General features: G+C 41.7%; 1 non-coding gene and 2 pseudogenes across 1 annotated transcript; all 3 read left to right on the plus strand.

The window, feature by feature from the left end:
• Positions 1–7,520: 7,520 nt before the first annotated feature.
• Positions 7,521–9,318, plus strand: LOC149516288 (18S ribosomal RNA; annotated as a pseudogene).
• A 275-nt stretch (positions 9,319–9,593) lies between these two features.
• On the plus strand, positions 9,594–9,749 carry LOC149516289 (5.8S ribosomal RNA). Its single transcript, XR_016346053.1, has one exon. It is a non-coding gene; the product is annotated as a 5.8S ribosomal RNA (ribosomal RNA).
• Positions 9,750–9,977: 228 nt separating this feature from the next.
• Positions 9,978–13,356, plus strand: LOC149516290 (25S ribosomal RNA; annotated as a pseudogene).
• The last annotated feature ends 7,566 nt before the right edge of the window (positions 13,357–20,922 follow it).

The raw sequence follows: 20,922 nt of genomic DNA on the forward strand, positions 1-20,922 counted from the left end.
CCCTTCCCCTACACACTTACCAAAGTCCTCTCACTTTATTTTTTTACACTACATCCCTCTGGGGTTGGAGATGAATGATGTTCTCCATTGCAACTGATTCAGTCAGGTGATGAAATCCTTCTTTCGAGCTTCTAAGTAAATAAGGATCAAATGCCCTTGGTATTTGTTATAGGGATGGGCTTGCCCTTAGTGAGGGCACTTGCCTTAAACTCTATCAGCACACACTGTCCCTTGGTGTAAGTTCTTACCTTGAACACCATTAATAGCATCTAACCCTTGGTTGGTGTGGGCTATTGCATCCAACACCATCGATAGATGCAAGCCAATTGTTGCCTTAGGTAGCATTAGCAGATGTTGGCCCTTTGGTATGGGATGTTGCTTAGGACACCATTACCAGATGCTAGCACTTGGCATAGGTACTTACCTCTACCACCATCTATGTAAGTAGACCCTTGGTGTAGGTTGTTACCTTGAACACCTTTTTGGTAGATGTTGGCACTTGGTATGGCATGTGTACCGTAGCCCTCCCATCCAAGGCACTTATTTACCTCTCAATCGCTATTGGCACTAAATGATGCTCGATGCATGTGTCATGAGCTCTAGTCTTAAGCCAAACTTTGTGTGGCCTTAGGCAGGGAATTGACTCCATTTGCCTAAGTCAGCATACAAAATTCAAGTGCTTAGCATAATTCTAGCTCATCAAAGATTATGTTATAGTATTGGGCCTTCTAGAAGCCCATATACACTGCTCATCCTATGACTGTAATCAGGCATGCTCACACCTAGGTTTGGCCATGTTCTCACACGTCAATCATCAGTGCTTGCACTTGGGTCTGACTATGTGTTAGTGCATCACTCACCAATGTACGCACCTAGGCCTGACTCAATCCTACTAAACCTAGACACCATGCTTGAGCTTCTAGAGTCTTGATAACTGTCGATACCACTAGTTTGGGCTAGTTCCCCATGATCTAGGCCTCTAGTAAGCTTTAAGTCCTAGTCCCTCTGGCTGTCAGACCTTGTCTCACTAAAGCTAGAATTGTTCCTTGACTTAGAGAGAACCCCTGGGCTAGTACCAGCTTGTGGACTATGACACATGCACGTGCCTCGACCATCATCGAGACATGTTGGCCTTTGGACTCAACACATGTTTTGACCACTATCAACACATGTTAGCCTTTTTATGGGTAGTTCCCTCAAATACCATTGGCACATGTTGGGCCGTGCATCATGTGCGGGTATCCTGGCATCAGTCATGCACCATGCGCACCATGACCAGGTAATAGGTGGGCTCAGGCACATCTTTATATTTCAGCCATGCCAACGCCATTTTAATGGCTTGCAAATTCATATAAGTGCTCACTAGTGCTTGCATATAGGCTTGGCTCAATTCTGCCAAACATAAACACTGTGCTTAACCTTCAAAGTCTTGATCACTGCCAATACCACTATTCTAGGCTAGTTTCCCATGACCTGGGCCTCTAAAAGGCCTCAAGGCTTAGTCCCCCTAGCTGTTAGACCCTATCCTACTAGAACTATAACTACACTTTATCTTGAAAAGAACCTCTACGCCTGACTATCTTGTAGACCAGACATATGCACATGCCTTGACCCCTATTGGGACATGTTAGCCCTTGGTCTTAGCACATGCTTCAACCACCATCGACACATGCTAGGCCATGCACCATGTGTACGTATCCTAGGCTGGACCATGCACCATGTGCACTATGATCGAGCAGTAGGTAGATTTAGGCACATTTTATTTCTATAGAGCCAATTCCATTTTTATGGCTTGTAAAATCATATAAGCGCTCTCCAATGCCTGTACTTGGGATTATCTCAATTTTACCAAACATGAACACCATGTCCTAGCCTTTAGAGTTTTGATCATTACCCATACCATTATTCTAGGCTAGTTCCCTATGACTTGGGCCTCTAGTAGGCCTCAAGAACAAGTCTTCGTGGCTATTGGACCCTATCTTGCTGGAACTAGAATTGTCCCTCAACTCAAAGAGAACCCTTAGGCTTCGACCAGCTTGCGGACCATTACACATGCATATGCCTTGACCACCATCGAGACATGTTGGGCCTTGGTGTTGGCACATGCTTCAACCATCATCGGCACATATTGGCCCTTTATGTGGGTAGTTCTTTTGAACACCATTAGCACATGTTGGGTCATGCTATCTTAGGCTCAGGCCATGAACCATGGGAACCATAATTGAGCAGTAGGTAGGTTCAAGCAATTTGTATGTTTTTGCTAAACCAATGCCATTTTTATGGCTTCTAAATTCATATAAGTGCTCACCAACACTCGCACTTAGCCTTTTTCAATTTTGCCAAACTTGAAAACCATGCATGAGCCTTTGGAGTCCTGATCACTACTCATACCACTATTCTAGGCTAGTTTCCCGTGACCTAGGCCTTTAGTACACCTCAAGGCTTGGTCTCTTTAGTTGTTAGACCTTATCCCGCTAAAACTAGAATTGCTCCTTGACTTAAAAAGAACCCATGAGCTTGGGCCAGCTTGCAGATCGTGACACATGTGCATGCCTCAACCACCATCATCACCCAATGACCATCAGTGCATGTGTCATGGTCTGCAAGCTGGGCCAGGCCTAGGGGTTTTTTCCATGTTAAGTAGCAATACAAGTTTTAATGGGATAGAGTTTGATAGCTTAAGAGACCAGGCCATAAGGTGCATTAAAGGTTCAAGTCACATGGAACTAGCTTAGAATAATGGGGTGAGTACTAATCGAGATTCTAGAGGCTTAGAAAAGGGGATAAGGTTAGGCAAGATTGAGCTAGGCCCAAGGATGGGCACTAGTGAACAATGGGTGGGCACCTAGTTAGACCTAAGCAGAAGCACTAATGATCAAGGTGTGGGTGCATGGTCAGGCCCAAGTCTTGGCATGCATGAACACAGTCCTAGAAGGATTATATTTAGGGGCTTCTAGAAAGCTTGGTACTTAGCATGATTTTAGTAAGTCAAAGATCGTGCAATAGCACTAAATCTCCCAAAATCAAGGTTTTTAATCTCTAGAGTTTAAGAATGTATTTTAGGCTCTGATTATAAGAGGGACTCAGTTATAAAGAGAGAGTCCCCCATCTTCATTACGCACACACTAGAACTATTAAGTAATAACATCCTTACTCTTGCCTTAAACTTTCTGTTATTCTTTTAGCCTTTCTTCAAACACTTATTATGCCTTTTTGTTTTGTAATGTACTAGGCAGCCAACCCTATAGTCTATAGTGATCATGCATTATTTTTTATGTTAAACTGATCTGGGATGTAGAAAAGTTCATTCCCCTATTATGAAGCTATGCGATCCTAGAGCTTGAGTCTCAACCTATGACAAGTTGTATCAAAGTCTAGTTTAGGAGAGCTAGAAGTAGGTAGCAAAACCAAATAGTATGGGGTATCAAAGCTTGGATCAAACCAAAGGTGGTGACCAAAGCCTTGGTTCAAAGTGTGTAACAGATCCTTACTCATGACATGAGGAGCCAGAGTTGTCATAAGAGCTAAAATTGGTGTGAAGAGCCAAAGTTGGCATTGGTGCAAGTTGGGGGACTTGCATGCGGGCATCCTAGTGTGGTGTGTAAGCACTGTAGTAAGTTGTGCAAACATGTTTAGGGAAAACCAGAGAAGACACTAAAGAGAGGTGCTTGAAGAGTGCCCACCTACAGACAAGTGGAGGAAAGCTTTAGAAGATATGTGCCAACAAGCAATCGATTAATGAAATATGGGAAGCTATTTTGCAAATAATAGATTGGTTTAAAGATGTTGAAGTGAATAAGGCACTAGAGAAGTTCATGCAATGTAATGAGGCATTAGAGTCCATGGTGACAACCTTGTGAAAAAAGCTAGCTAGGCTCAAGGTTGACCATGCTACATTACGAGCTACTATAATTGCTGATGCAAGCTTATGACTAAAAGTAGAGGTGCCTAAGCATTTCATTAATAGACTAATGCCATGGGTCAAGGTCAAGCTACAATGAAAAGGCATTCAAGAGTTGAGTTGGGCTAGAGTTGCTATAAAATCATTAACTCAAGTTGAGTGCACCAAGTTTCCAAGGCTAAAAGAAAAAAAAAAAGAGTGGGGGAGACACCAATGGTAATTCCTTAAGAGAGGAAAAGGCTATGAAAAAGCCTAGATTTAGCAAGATCGATAAACTATCAGCGAAGGCATGAAGCCCATGAGTTGCTATTTTTATGCCAGTCCATATTGGGTTAAGGAGTGCCTAAAGCTTTTAACCATCAAACGGGAAGAGAAGTTGTCCAAAGGTAAAGTGGCAATGGTAAACAACCCTAGAAGGGCCCCAACGAAAAGCAATTAGGTGCTAGTCGAGACTACTAAGGGATTAGGACCTCTCAAAAAGATGATAAAGGGAAACCAATGGCAATAGAATGCCACAGTATGAGTTCCACAGTACAACCAAATTCTTCATAAGAGAGGGTGCCACAGATAACTCAAAAGAAGCATCGAAAGTGTCGATAGCATGGGTTAAAAGGACCAGCACCTGTACCTAGGCCTGGCCCAATTTTGCTGGACTTGAACACTATCCTTAAGCCTTTACAGTCTTGATCATTACCTATACCACTGTTCTATGTTAGTTCACCATAACCTGGGCCTCTAGTAGGCCTCAAGGCCTAGTCCCTCTAGTTGTTAGAACTAGTACCACTAGAATTGAAACTGCTTCTTGATTCGAAAAGAACCCTTGGGCCTAGACTAGCTTATGGATCATGACACATGCACATGCTTCGACCACTATTAACATAAAATGACCCTCAGTGCATGCATATGCCTTAACCATTATCGAGACTTATTAGCCCTTTATCTTAGTACATGCTTCAATCAGCATTGGCATAAGCTGGCCCTTGTGTAGGTAGTTCTTTCAAACACCATTAGCACATGCTGGGCCATGCACTACCTGTGAGTATCCTAGGCCTAGGCCATACACCATGCACACCATAATTGAGCAGTAGGTGGGTTCAAGCACATCTTTATATTTCTGCCATGCCAATGCCATTTTTATCGCTTGTAAATTCATATAATGGTCCCTTAAGCTTTCATGTTAAGTTTCATGGTAAGATGACTTGTTTTCTATTTTTCATGATGTTTGGAATTTTTCACAGTTTAAGATTTTTTGAAATTTTTTTAGAAGGATTTTTGGCCCTAAATTTGGTACATGATGCTTGTATTTTTGTTGGCATTCACAAAAAATTTAGCTAAAAAATTGAAATGTAAAAGATTTTGTGGCCATTTGGAAAAAGCATCCCTATTTTAGACACTTGAATGGCTACTGCCTATGAACTTGTAAAAGCTTTTATGCTATTTAAGGAGGTATGAGTTGTTAAGGTTCCTTGAGGGATAGGGGAGCAATATAAGGGCCAAAAACCAGTACCCATTACATATCATGCGCGCACACCCCTGACCCTCCACCCTAATCGTCAGAACCCTTAATGCCACCGATCAGGTTCTCCGATGATGCTCCAAAGATTGTGCCTTAGGCAAAAACACATGCTCGAGGCTAGCATGTGTACCGTGGCCTAGAATCAAACTTTAGCCAAGGCTTTGACCATCAACGACACATGTTGGCACATGGTGTGGGCATATTCCTTAACTATCATCGACACAAGCTGGCCTTTGGTACGAGCACTTACATTAACCACTATCGTCACAAACTGGCCTTTGGTATAAGCACTTACCTCGACCATCATTGGCACATGCTAACCTTTGGTGTGAGCAAATGCCAACCCTTGGTGCAAGCATATGCCTTGATTAGCATTAGCACAATCTGGACCTAATGTAAGCACATGCCTTAATTAGCAATGGTAGAAGATGGCCCTTAGTGTAGGCAGTTGCCTCGAACACCATCGGCACATGTTAGCCCTTGCTACTGGCACTTGCCTCAAACACCATCAGCACATGCTAGGCCTTGGTGAGGGCACATGCTTTGACCACCATCAGTACATATAGACCTTTGGTGTAGGTTATGCTTGTTTGAAAAAAGTGCCCCCATTTTAGACCTCTTAATGTTTACTACTAGTACATCTATAAATCTTTTATGCTCTTTAGGTGTTCATGATGGGCCTGTCATTATGTACATTCATGGTAACATCTTTAGAGCAAAATCTAGGCCATGCATGCCTTTTGGCCATGTTGTCTGATGATCGGTTGTTTTGGTGACTCGTAGGTACCCATGGCTTTGATCGGTTGGCATGCATATGTAAAAAAGGCTTAGCTATGCCAAGCTCAAGCCCATGCCTGCAGTTGATGCTACCTCAAACCTCAAACCAAGCCTTGAATCAGGTAATGGCACATTAGGTTGGTGCAAGTAGAAGCTATGGTTACAGGCTTAGTCTAGCCTAGTTTATCGGGTATTTGGTAATATCATGGTCTTTTTTCATCGACCACAAAAATGCCTAGGCCTAATCGAGCCTGTGCATGCAGCTAATGCTGCCCAATACCTAGGAACAACTTTATGAATCGGCCAATGTCTTCTTTGGATGGTGACAATAGAGTTTGTGTGCACAGTCCTGGCCAGACTAAGCATTGGGGGTGTATGCCATTGTTGCCTATTGGATGGCAAGGGTAATCCCATAGACATGCTTATGTTTTTCCCATGCCAAGCAATTGTGGCATAGCCTCGTATGTTGTTTCATCTGCTTGCTCATCGAATAATTGATTGGGTGGGTTATAAGCCAATGTGCATGGATGCTACCACTTATAGTGATAGGCATAAGAGTGGTACTACGGTTATGCATGTTGGCAAGCTCTGAGCTTGATGCATCAAAATGTTCACCCATCATCCATTTCAATCTACCCCTATGTGGTCATCATACCTTGGAGGTGCAATTAGGATCCTATGCCGCATGTTGAAATCAATGAAAATTGAATGTCTTGCCATCCCTCATCAATCTTATGTCCTTAGGGGCTATGAGTCAAACCTCAATCATGCCTCATGATGCAATTATGCCATTGTTGCCTATTGGATAGTAAGGGAAGTCTCGTGGACATTGCTTGTGTTTTTTCCATGCCAAGTAGTTGTGGCATGGCCTCATACATTATTTCATCTGCTTGCCTGTCGAATAATCGATTGGGTGGGTTATAGACCAGTGTGTGTGGATGCTACCTTGTAGTAATAGGCATAGGAGTGGAGCTATGGTTGTGCATTTTGGCAGGCTCCAAGCTTGATGCATCAAACTATTGACCCATCATCCATTTCAATCTACCCCTATGTGGTCATCATACCTTGGGGGTGCAATTAGGATCCTATGCAGTATACCGAATCAATGGAAACTGAATGTCTTGCCATCCCTTATCAATCTTATGTCTTTAGAGGCTACGAGTCAAAACTCAATAATGCCTCATGACCCAATTATGCCACCCAAACTGCCATGGCTACATTGGTGCACTGGTGTTCAATAGTGCTCTTAGATGTGGAACATTTTATGGGCGTGGGCTCTCAACCTTGCTTATCTATTGCTATGCATTTTATGTGCTTACCATGCAAGACATTTGTGCTCCATGTTAGCTCTCTTCGCTGCTTAGTTGGTGCGTTGAGGCCTATGGGGTGTTATAAACTAATTCAGATTGTGAAGCTATGAATGGCTTATTAAATTAGTTATAGTTTATTTGATGATATCTACTACTCGGATAACCATAGTACTACTGAGCTAATACGTGCAGAAACCCCAACTTCTAAAAGGGATGCATTTATTAGATAAAAGATCGATGCGAGCTTTGCCTGTTGTTTTGATGATTCATGATAACTTCATGGATTGCATGGCCTTTGTGCTGTGCTAGCAACACATCATTCAAATTTTTGCCCTATGAAGTTTTGATGCTAGGATTATGGTCTATTATGGTGGTGATGGGTGATGAAGAGTTAGGGTTCAATTCTAAAGAGGGAAGCTACCACATCCAAGGAAGGTAGTAGGAGCAGAAATTATCCAATCTTGACATAGGGAGTTAGTGACAATAAATAACAATTTTGAGCTTTACGAGTCTAGCAATTGGAATGAGTACAATATAAATCCCTTAGCGAGGATCCATTGAAGGGCAAGTCTGGTGCTAGTAGCCATAGTAATTCTAGCTTCAATAGCATAAATTTAAGTTGTTGCAGTTAAAAAGCTCATAGTTAGAGCTAGGGTTAAGTCATCTGGTCTGCCTCACAATAAGCATCGGTTTACTTGTCCCTACTACTAGCAATGTGCCCTTGGCCTTAATTGGCTGGGTCATTCTTCTGACACTACTACTTTGAAAAAATTAGAGTGCTTAAAGCAGGCCCTTGCTTGTATGCATTAGCATGGAATAACATCATAAGATTTTAGTCCTATTGCGTTGGCCTTCGAGATCAGAGTACTGATTAACAGAGACAATCAGGCGCATTTGTATTTCATAGTCAAAAGTGAAATTCTTGGATTTATAAGAGACAAACAACTACAAAAGCATTTACCAAGGATATTTTTATTAATCAAGAATAAAAGTTGAAGGCTAAAACATGATCAGATACCATCTTAGTCTCTACCATAAATGATGCTGACCAGGGATTAATGGACGTTACTTTTAGGACTCTGTTGGTACCTTATGAGAAATCAAAGTCTTTGGGTTTCAAGGGGAATATGGTTGTAAGGCTAAAACTTAAGGGAATTGATAGAAGGGCACCATTAGGAGTAGAGCCTATAGTTTAATTTCAGTCAACATGATGAAACTAACTCGGTCTACACATAGTAAGGATTGACAGATTGAGAGCTTTTTATTGATTCTATAGGTGGTGGTGCATGGCCGTTCTTAGTTGGTGGAGTGATTTGTCTAGTTAATTCTGTTAATGAACAAGATTTCAACCTACTAACTAGCTACATGGAGTGATTCTTCGTGGCTAGCTTCTTAGAGGGACTATGGCCGTTTAGGCTAAGGAAGTTTGAGGGAATAACAAGTCTATGACACCTATAGATGTTTTGGGCTACTCATACACTACACTGATGTATTGAACAAGTCTATAGCCTTGGCTGACAGGCTCGAGTAATTTTTGAAATTTCATCATGATGGGGATAGATCATTGCAATTCTTAGTCTTCAACGAGAAATTCCTAGTAAGTTGAGTCTTTAGCTCATGTTGGCTATGTTCTTGCCTTTGTAGACACCACCTATTGCTCTTACCAATTGAATGGTCCAGTAAAGTGTTTGGATCATGGTGATGTGGATGCGTCATTGCTAGAGATGTTGTAAGAAGTCCATTGAACCTTATCATTTAGAGGAAGGAAAAGTCGTAACAAGGTTTTCATAGGTGAAACTATAAAAGGATCATTGTTGAAACCTACTTATCGCATGACCTGTAAACGCATTAATGAAACACCTAGGGATGAGGGTACCTTTAGGCCCTAAGCCCCTTTTAGCCTTATGCATGTGTAGCGGTTGATTTGTTTTTCCTTCTAAGTGGGCAACATTATTGGTATCATTGCCAACCCCTGAAATGAATCACACGAAGAAACCCTAATGAAAAAGAGTGTGTGTGCCATTGCCATCCTATTTGCGATGTGTGTGAGGGCGACACCATGACCCTTTCTATCATGAAAAACCAAAATGACTATTTGCAATAGATATCTTGGCTCTCTCATCAATGTAGAATATAGCAAAATGCGATACTTGGTGTGAATTGCAAAATCCCATGAATCATTGAATCTTTGAATGCAAGTTGCTTCCCATTCCATTAGGCTAAGGGCACGTTTACCTAGGTGCCATGCATTGTTACCCTTCCACCCCTTGCCCATTGGGCTTTTGGTGAAGGGGTAAAAGACGACCTCCCATGATCTCGTCAATCATGGTTGGCCTAAAAGTGAGTCCTTGGCAATGATAGCACCAACCATCGGTGGTAAAGCTCTCAATGTGCCTCATCTCCTATGACATGCACTTATTGTCTATCTAAACCCCATCAGGCCCCTTACATCGCTCGATCAATGCTTGCATCACCACCTTAGGTTAGGTAGGATTACCCATTGAGTTTAAGCATATCAATAAGTGGTGAAAAAGAAACTTACCGAGATTTCCCTAGTAATGGCAAGCAAACTAGGAAGAGCCTAGCTTGAGAATCGAGCACCCCTAGTATCTAAATTGTAGTCTAGAAAAGCATTTTTAGTGGTAGACCAGGCCTAAGTCCCTTGGAAAAGGGCACCAAAAAAGGTAAGAGCTCTATTGTGCCTAGATCCTATCCCATAATGAGGTGCAGTCTGTGAGTCAGGTTGTTTGGGAATGTAACCCAAATTGAGCAGTAAATTATATCCAACGCTAAATTCAGGTAGTGATCGATAGTAAAAAAGTACCACAAAGGAAAAATGAAAAGGTCTTTGAAAAGAGATTCAAATAGTGCTTGAAATTGTTATGAGGGAAGTAAATAGGGGTTGGCTATGCACTTTGGTCAGACATGGAATGGCTAAAGCCAACTATAGATTGACTCAAAGCATGGGCCGATGCGGGTCATGGTGGTAGCCTAAGCCTAGGCTTTTGATATGCCTATAGAGATGTCATTTTTGTAATTGTGGAATGCAACACAAGTCATCTCAGTGTGCTTTGGCACTTGCATGCTCCCAACATTTGCCTGTAGGCTCCTCATCTGGCCTATCTTGAAACATGAACTAAGGAGTCTAACATGTGTGCAAGTCAATAAGCTAGAAAACCTATAAAGTGCAAGGAAGCTAATTGGTGAGATCCCTCATAAGTGCACCACTGACTGACCTTGATCTTCTGAGAAGGGTTCGAGTGTAAGCATGCTTGTTGGGATCGAAAAGATGGTGAACTATACTTGAGTAAGGTAAAGCTAGAGAAAACTCTAATGAAGACCTACAGTGATATTAATGTGCAAATCATTCATCTAACTTAGGTTTAGGGGCGAAAGACTAATCAAACCATCTAGTATCTAGTTCCCTCTGAAGTTTGCCTCAAGATAGTAGGAGCCCTTAGCAAGGTCTATCGAGTAAAGCCAATGATTAGAGGCATCAAGGGTGCAATGCTTTCAACTTACTCTCAAACTTTAAATAGGTAAGATGGTGCAGCTACTTCATTAAGCTGTGCCACAGAATCAAGAGCTCTAAGTGGGCCATTTTTGGTAAGCAAAATTGGCAATAAGGGATGAACTAGAAGCTGAGTTATGGTTCCTAACTACATGCTAACCTAGAACCCATAAAGGGTGTTGGTCGATTAAGATAGTAAGATGAGGGTCCTGAAAGTTGAAATCCACTGACTGTGTAACAACTTACCTATCGAATCAACTAGCCTAAAACATGAATGGCATTTAAACGTGTGACCTATACGCAACTATCAGGGCAAGGGCAAAAGCCAGGCCCTAATGAGTAGAAGAGCATGGTGGTCACTACAAAGCCTGAGGCATGAGCCCCGTGGAGCAGCCTTAGTGCAGATATTGATGGTAATAACAAATATTCAAATGAGAACATTAAATGTTAAAAAAGGGAAAGGTTCCATGTGAATTGCACTTGCACATGGGTTAGTCGATCTTAAGAGATGGAGGAAGCCCATCTGATAGTGTATCCAATGTGAGCTTTAAAGGGAATTAAGTTAAAATTCTTGAACCAGGATGCATAGGCTGATAGCAATATTAGGTAGTCTAGAGGTGTTGGAGAGGGCCTTGGGAAGAGTTATCTTTTCTATTTATGGCCTACCCACCCTAAAAATGGCTCAGCCAGAGGTAGGGTCCAGCAATCGAAAAAGCATCACAAGTCACATGGTGTTTGGTGTACCCTCAGTGACCTTTGAAAATCTGAAAGACTAAGTGCTCTCCATGCCCAGTCATATTCATAATTGCATCACCCTCCAAAGAGAATAGCTTCTAATCAATGGAACAATGTAGGCAAGGAAAGTCAGCAAAATGGATCCATAACCTCAAGAAATGGATTGGCTTTGAAGGCTAGGCACGGGGTCCTAATCCCAAATTCATTAGCTGTCAATGCACTACTTGAACTGCTCTCATGGCAATAGTGGGTCGTTATGTGCTGATCAAGGATGGACTTGGAAAGGCTTCCTTGAAGTTTTTCCCCTGGCAATGAATAGTCGACTTAGAATTGATACGGATAAAGTGAATCTAACTATTTAATTAAAACAAAGCATTGCAATGGTCCCTACGAATACTCATGCAATGTGATTTCTGCCTAATGCTCTAAATGTCAAAGTGAAAAACTCAACCAAGTGAGGGTAAATGACAAGACTAACTATGACTCTCTTATAGTAGCCAAATGCCTTGTCATCTAATTAGTGAGCACATGAATGGATTAACACAATTCTCATTGTCCCTATCTACTATCCAATGAAACCACAATTAAAGGAATGGGCTTGGCAGAATTAACAGGGAATGAAGACCCTATTCAGCTTGACTCTAGTCTAACCTTTTGAAATGAATTAAGAGGTGTAGGATAAGTGGGAACCCTACGTCAAAATTGAAATACCACAACTTTTAACATTATTTTACTTATTCCATGAATCAAAAGTAGGGCAGAACCCCTTTTATTTGGCTTAAGGCCAACCTTGATCGATCGATTAGGGTAAAAGACATTGTCAAGTGGGGAGTTTGGCTGGGGTAGCATATCTTTTAATAGATAATGCAGGTGTCCTAAGATGAGCTCAATGAGAATAGAAATCTCATATGGAACAAAAGGATAAAAGCTCATTTGATTTTGATTTCTAGTAGAAATAAACTATGAAAGCATGCCTGTTAATCTTGTAGACTTTCAGAATTTGAAGCTAAAGGCGTCAAAAAAGTTATTAGAAGGATAACTAGCTTATGATAGACAAGTGTTCATAGTGATGTTGCTTTTTGATCCTTCAATGTTGGCTCTTCCTATCATTATGAAGCAAAATTCGCAAAGTGTTGGATGGTTCTCCCACCAATAAAGAATGTGACCTAGGTTTACACCATCATGAGATAGGTTAGTTTTACCATACTAATCGTAGCATCACAATAATAATTCAACCTAATACGAAAAGAATCATTGATTCGTGCATTCGATTATCCTATTTGGTTGAAAAGCTAGTGGCATGAAGCTATCTTGCACTTGATTATGACTGAATGTCTCTACATTAGAATCTAGATTAGAAGGGACACATGCATCTGTCACCTAACTATCAACTAGTAATAGGGGCCTGTGCCTTGAATGGCACATGTCATAGGTGTAGCACCCGTAGCAAACAAGCCATACGGGCTTCCTCGGAGCTCAATTCCCATCAAGTAGTGGGAAAAATCCTTTGTAGATGATTTAAATACACAATAGGGTATTGCAAGTGGTAGAGTGGTCTTGTTGGCATGATCCATTGAGATTCAACCTTTTTGTTGCTTTGATTCACCCTTCCCCCCACCATAGCCACTAAAGTCCTCTCACTTTATTTTTTTTTCACCACACCTCACTAGGTTTGGGGATGAATGGTGTTCTCCATTGCAATTGATTTAGTCAGGTGATGATGTCCCTTCCTTGAGCATACAAGTAAACAACAATTGAATGCTCTTGGTATTTGTTACAGTGATGGGCACACTTTTGGTGCAAGAACTTGCCTCAAACTCTATCGACACATGCTGGCCCCAATGCAGGTTGTTGTCTTGAGCACCATCAATAGCATTTGGCCCTTGGTTGGTGCAGGCAATCATATCTAACACCATCTGCAGATGTTAGCCTCTTAGTGTGAGATGTTACCTTAGACACCAAAGCTAGATGTTGGCACTTGCCTTGACCATCATTGATATAAGTAGGCCCTTGTTGTGGGTTGTTGCCTTAAACACCTTTTTGGTAAATGCTGACACTTTATGCAGTATGTGTACCATGAACCTCTCACCCAAGGCACTTTTCTATCCCTTGATTACCATTGACACTAAATGATGCTTGGTGCATGGGTTATAGGCTCCAATCTCAAGCAAAACTCCATGCAGATTACCCCATCTACCTAAGTCAGCCTACAAAACTCAAGTACTCAGCATAATTCTAGCTTGTCAAAGATTGTGTTACTATGTTAGGCCTTCTAGAAGCCTTCAAATATGATCCTTCTAGGACTGTGTTCAAGTGGGCCCATACTTAGGTATGACCATGCACCCCCACCTAGGCCTGACCATGCATTCACACCTCGATCATCAATGTCTGCACCTAGTTCTGACTATGTGCTTATGCATCGCTCATCAATACCCACACCTGGGCATGGCTTAATTTTGCCAAATTTGAACACTGTGTATAAGCCTTTGGAGTCTTGATCACTACTCATACTACTGTTTTATGCTAGTTCCTCATGACCTAGGCCTTTTATAGGCCTTAAGGCTTGGTCCCCTTGATTGTTGTACATTGTCTCACTAGAACTTGAACTACTCCTTGACTTGGAGAGAACCCTTGGGCTAGGACCAGCTTGCAAATTGTGGCACATGCATATAACTCAACCACCATTGAGACAAGTTGGCCCTTGGTCTTAGTGCATGCTTCAACCATCAACAGTAAATGTTGCCCTTTTGTGCAGGTAGTTCCCTCAAACACCATTGCAACATGCTGGGCTGTGCATTATGCAAGGGTATCCTGTGCCCGGGCCATGCACCATGCGCACCACTACCGAGCAGTAGGTAGAGTCAACCACATCTTCAAATTTTTACTATCCTAATGGTATTTTTATGGCTCATAAATTCATATAGGCACTCACCAATGCCCACATTAAGGCCAAGCTCAATTTTACTGAACATGAACACCATGCTTGAGCCTCTAGAGTCTTGATCACTACCCATACCACTATTCTAGGTTAGTTCCCTATGACTTGTACCTCCTATAAGCCTCAAGGCTTGGTCCCCCTAATTTTTGAAACCTATCCCACTAAAACTAGAACTGCTCCATGACTTAGAAAAAATCCCTAAGCCTGGACCAACTTGCAGGCCATAACACATGCATATACCTCAACCACCATTGGGACATGTTAGCCATTGGTCTCGGCATATGTTTTGACCACCACTAGCATATGTTGGGTTACGCACCATGAGAGTATCCTGGACCCAAGCCATGCACCTTTCATACCATGATCAAGCAGTAGGTGGGTTCAAGAACATCTTCATATTTCTATCATGCCAATGCCATTTTTATGGCTTGTAAATTCATATAAGCACTCATTAGCAACCATGAGAGTATCCTGGACCCAAGCCATGCACCTTTCATACCATGATCAAGCAGTAGGTGGGTTCAAGCACATCTTCATATTTCTATCATGCCAATGCCATTTTTATGGCTTGTAAATTCATATAAGCACTCATTAGCAACCACACTTAGGCCTAGCTCAATTTTGTCAAACATAAACATTATGCCTAAGCCTCTAAAGTCTTGAACACTACCTATACCATTGTTCTGCGCTAGTTCCTTGTGACGTGGGCCACATTAAGCCTTAAGGCCTGGTTTTATGGCTATTAGACCCTATCCTACAAGAATAGGGATTGTTCCTCTACTAAAAAAGAACCCTTGGACCTAGACTACCTTGTAAACCATGACACATGCACATGCCTCAACCACCATCAACATCAAATGACCCTCGATGCATGTGTCATAGATCGCGTGAAAGTTCAAGACCAAGAGGGTTATATGACGAGACTTGCTTATGATGATATAAGCAATGAACTAGGAAGGATTGAAACAGAGGTCATAAATGCACTTACTTTACCCAAGTGTGTGGGTTAAGCCAAGGCCAAAATGTAGGAGTGCAGTCAAGGTAAGTTACACAGTGATAGGATGAAGGCTACTCATTGGAAGTTTCTAGAAAGCCTTAAGATATGGCACAAGCAGTCTGGCATAAAAAGGCCTAGAACCACTTGGAGATAGGCTAGGCTTGCAGGCATGGAAACTTTTAGATCAACCTGGAGATAGGCTAAATAGGTGGGCATGAAAGGGCTAAAGAAGCTTAGAGGCAAGCGAGGTGTTAAGGCACTGAAAGTTCCAGAAGGATTAGGCACACACACAGTGATGGGCACTATAGAGCCTAGATGAAGAAGCCTCTAGAAAGCTCTAGTTGCAAGTAGAATGGCACCAAGTGGAGAAGGCTCTGGAACCAGCTAGGCATGAGCACTCAAGGGAAGTGCCTAAACTTTTCCAAACCAAGGGGCTCAACAGGGAAACTGAAACTAGTAGATCTCTATAAAGGCCTTAGCCAACTTAATTAGACCCTGGGCACCCTATAACTGTCTAGATGGCCTTTAATGGACATACACTTGGATTCATTCTAACCATAAATGCCAAGGGGGCTCAAGTATAAATAGGCGAGTCTCCCCCTGATTTGTACATAAGCCATAATCAAGTGACAATAAGAGAAGCAAGAGTATAAAGCATTAAGGACTTAGGCCTTGAGAGCCTTTGTAAAGAACACATAAGGACTGTGTTCTAATAGTAAGTGTACATACCCCATCAAGTAAATAAACTACTCTTGCCTTAACCATTTCCTTCTTAGCTTTCTCTTAAACTCTTAAGAGGTTTGTCGAGTTTTAGCACAAGTGCATAGCATAAAAAGTCGATTAAGGGCTGACTTAGGCATACGGACGATAGTTTCCTACCTAAGGCCACACAATAGCTAGGCATGTAGATGGTAGTTTCCTAGGCTACACATCATGCAAACTAAGATCGGATAGTAGGTAGGTTCAGGCACATCTTTATATTTTTGCCATGCCAATGCCATTTTTATGGCTTGTAAATTCATATAATGGTCTCCTAAGCCTTCATGGGAAGTTTCATGGCAAGATGAACCATTTTCTATTTTTCATGATTTTTAAAATTTTTTACGATTTAGGATTTTTTGAAATTATTTTAAGAGTTTTGGCCCAAATTTTAGTATACATGATCTTTGTATTTTTGTTGGCATCTACAAAAAAATTTAGCTAAAAAATCAAAGTATGGAAGATTTTGTGGCCATTTGAAAAAAGCATCCTTATTTCAGACATTTGAATTGTTATTAAATGTGAACTTGTAAAAGCTCTTATGCTTATTAAGGGGGGAGAGTTGTCAAGGTTCCTTGGGGGATAAGGGGCCAATATAAAGGCTAAGGATAGCACCCATCGCACATCATGCACTCACCCTCTAGCCCACCACCCCTAATTATTAGAACTCTCAATGCCACCGATCAGGTTCTCTGATGATGCTTTAGTGATGGTGCTATAGGCAAAAGAATGCAGTGCCAGCAAATGCCTAAGCCCAACATGTGCATCATGGCCCAAAATCAAACTTTGGCCAAGGCCTCAACCGTCAATAGCACATGTTACTGCATGGTACGGGCACATGCCTTAACCATCACCAGCACAAGTTAGCCCTTGGTACAGGCACTTGCCTTGATCACCTTTAGCACAAGCTGGCCCTTGGTATGGGCACTTGCCTTGATCACCATTGACACATGCTAGCCCTTGGTGTAGGTACATGCATTGATCTGGCCCTTGATGCAGGCATATACCTTGATTAACATTGGCATAATCTAGACTTGGTACAAACATATACCTTAATTAGCATCAGCATAAGATGGCCCTTGGTGTGAGTAGTTACCTCGAACACTATTGACATATGCTGGGCCTTGGTACAAACACATGCCTCGACCACTATTAGCACCTATGGACCCTTAGTGCAGGATATGCCTATTTGAAAAAGTGTCTCTATTTTAGACACTTTAATGTCTACTATTAAAATATTTGTAAAATCTCTCATGCTTTTTAAAGGGTGATTGTTTGGGCCCTCTTTCCTCCTCATGAAGGGAAAATGTGTGCATGATGAGCTTGTCATTACATACATCCATAGCAACATCCTTGGAGCAAAATCCAAGCCATGCATGCCTTCTAGCTGTGTTGTTAGGTAACTAGTTGCTCTAGTGACCTGCAACCATCCATTGCCCTAATCAGTTGGCATGCATGAGAAAAAGGCTTAGCTATGCCAAGTTCATACCTATGCCTACAACTGATGTTGCCCTAAACCCTAGATGAAGCCCCTAAATTGGGTAATGGGTCTTTAAGATGGTGCAAGCAAAAACGGTGGTTACAAGCTTGGTCTGGCCAAGTCTTTTGGGAATCGGGCAACCTCGTGGTCCCTTATTATCAACCACAAAAATGCCTTGGCCTAGCCAAGCCAATGCATGTGTCATGGGTAGGAGGCTAAAGTTCAGCACCCATGAAGCCTTAGGTTGGAAACTATTATCCATTTACCTAAGTTAGCTTTTTTTTCCACCTTTGTGCTAAACGCTTGTATTATGCACTCCATTGGCTCTTTAGTAGCTTGAGAGAAAGCTAGGAAAGAGAGTTAAAGCAATTGTATTTCTATTTACTTGACATTATGTATAATTACTGATTGTCCATACAATGACTCCTACATCTATCCCAAGTCTATCCCCAAGTCTCTATGTATGGCTAAGTTTAAGACTTGGTTCTTTTAACTTCTCTCTTGTTATTGCTAACTTCTTACAAATGAAAGGAAAGACTCTTATTTATACTTAAGTCTCCCTAGCATATATGGCCTTTATTGATACAAGTGTGTGGCCATTATATGCCTTTAGTCCATTGCATAATCCTTAGACACTTTCTAGGTTGGCTAAGGCCTTTGCAAAATCTAGCTGATTCTAGGCTTTCTATTAAGCCTCATGTTTGGAAGTGTTTAGGCACACTAGTTGAGTGCCCATGCCTAGCGGGTTCTAGAACATTCCCTATTTAATCACTGTTCTACTCAGAGCTAGGGTCTTCCAAAACTTTTTCATCTAGGCACTATAATACCTATTGCTATTCCTACACATGACCTTTCTAGAACTTTTAATGTTCATGCATGTAGCCTACCTCTAGGTTTTTTTAGACTCTTCTGCACTTATGTGCCTAGCCTATCTCTACGCTAATCTAAAGCCTTTTACGCCTACCTTCTCATGCCACTCTTTTAGGTTATTCTAGATCTTTCCAATGAGTAGTCCCCATTCTCGATACTATGCTGCTCACCTCACCATACTCTTACACCTTAGCCTAGGCCCTAGCTTGCTCACTGAGCTTAGTATGTGCCCTTAAGACCTTGGTCTCAATCCTTCTAGGTCTTTCACCTACACCAACTTGAAAAAGCTAAATCTATCAACTAACTTGGCTTAAGACTTTGTGCGCAGACCATGACATTTTCTTGAACTTGTCAGATCGATGTCCCACTCTCATCTTGATGGTCTTTGGCACACAATGGTTCTTGGTACATGATGGTTCTTAGTACAACATCATAGTCATCCCTTGTTTTGGTCATAACCCCAATATGGTTCCTATGAAACCAATGCTTGTCAAATTAAGTAGTGCCTTAGTTGGTGACACACCATTACCCTCTTTTCATGCTCAATTGGCCCTTTGGGGCATGCAACACTTGCATCACAGAGGCTTTTGTGATCCTAGCTTGTTGAACCATGCAACGCCTCTATACCTAACGTGCCATTACCCTCTTCTCTACACCATGGGGTCCTTACCCTCTTCTAGCACTTAATGGGCCTTTTTAGGTGTACAATGCACAAATGTAGGGTGCCCATGCTCATGTCTAGGCCATTACCCTTTCTTCAACAAACCATCCATCTTTAGGGTCGGTGTCACCTATGTCTTCACTTTAATAAGGCAACATCAGTAAGATACATCAAAGTGGTGCTTACTTTAGTAGCATCATCCTGTATACTCGTGGCCTAGAAGTACTACTCCATCCTCCATAGATAATTGTCTATTTTCTTGGCTATCTTAGTCCCCTTAAACTCCTTGGGCTTGTGAATCTCCACGTAGGTCTTAGACACTCCAATAATTATGCCATTCCTAATGGCTGTCTTGCAAGTAGCAAACTCCTCCTTAAGCTCCTCCATCTCCTTATGCATGGACTCCACCTAGGCCTCTAAGGCTTCATTCTTCTGGGTGATCATGCCAATGGCCTCATTCAAAGCCGTTTGTAACTCACTTTTGAGCTCTTCCTCCATGGAGTCTAATGCCTTGACGTGAGTCTCAACCTCGTCAAGCTTTTCCTTCACATCGCCCACTGTCACCTCCACCTTTGACAGCCTCCCATCCATGGTAGACTAGATGTCCCTCAAACTAGCTTCCTTCCCCCTTCCACTGCCTTACTCCTAGGCCTCTGGTTGTTGGCTAGCAACATTACTCTGGGATGCCATTTCTGTAAATGCCTTAAGTGTGATCTAAACATCACCGAATAGAACCTACGCAGAACCTACTCTGATACCAACTATCATAGGCTTGGACCTTTATCAAAATCCATGTAGCCTTAGACTAAGAATGAGCTCCTTATGTCTAAGTCAACCTATGAACCAAGCATACGGGCACTAGACCAACTAGAAAGGCATAATATGCAAGTTTGAGAAAATAAGAGAATGTTGGAATATATTGTATATTACTGTAGACAAAATGTGTCTGATGATATACAACTAAGGGTAGGGTGACCTTTTATTTATAGTTAAGGCCCTAGTACTAATTATGGTTGCTTCCTAAAATCAAAAGATTATATGATTGCAAGAATTAAGGGATTTACACATTAATACATAGATTAAACCCTGATTCTAGGGACCCTTTCCTGATTCTTAGGGTTGACTAGATCCTCCCACTGAATGCTACCAATCCTGGATGCCTTTAGAAGATTCTTGATCTACCAATCTCCCCTGAGTCCACTTAGGTGCGCTGCGGGCATGATGCAAGCTTGGTCCTGGCTGGGCGGTCTGGACATTTCTCCTATGCTTATTGCGCTAACCCCTGCAACTGTCCATAGTGCTTGAGCCTATTAATATTTAAACAATTAATAAGTAAAAGATTTAAAAAATAGATCTGTTTATCGAATAAGTTTAAATAGTTATGATTATTTTAACAATTATCTATTTTAAATCATTTGGACTTTTAGTTTTCTCATATAACAATTGTTTTTGTTCATACAAGCTTAT

Source organism: Durio zibethinus, chromosome 10 (genome assembly GCF_047325235.1).
Source record: "Durio zibethinus cultivar Kanyao isolate XHJ-2024 chromosome 10, ASM4732523v1, whole genome shotgun sequence".
Taxonomy (NCBI): domain Eukaryota; kingdom Viridiplantae; phylum Streptophyta; class Magnoliopsida; order Malvales; family Malvaceae; genus Durio; species Durio zibethinus.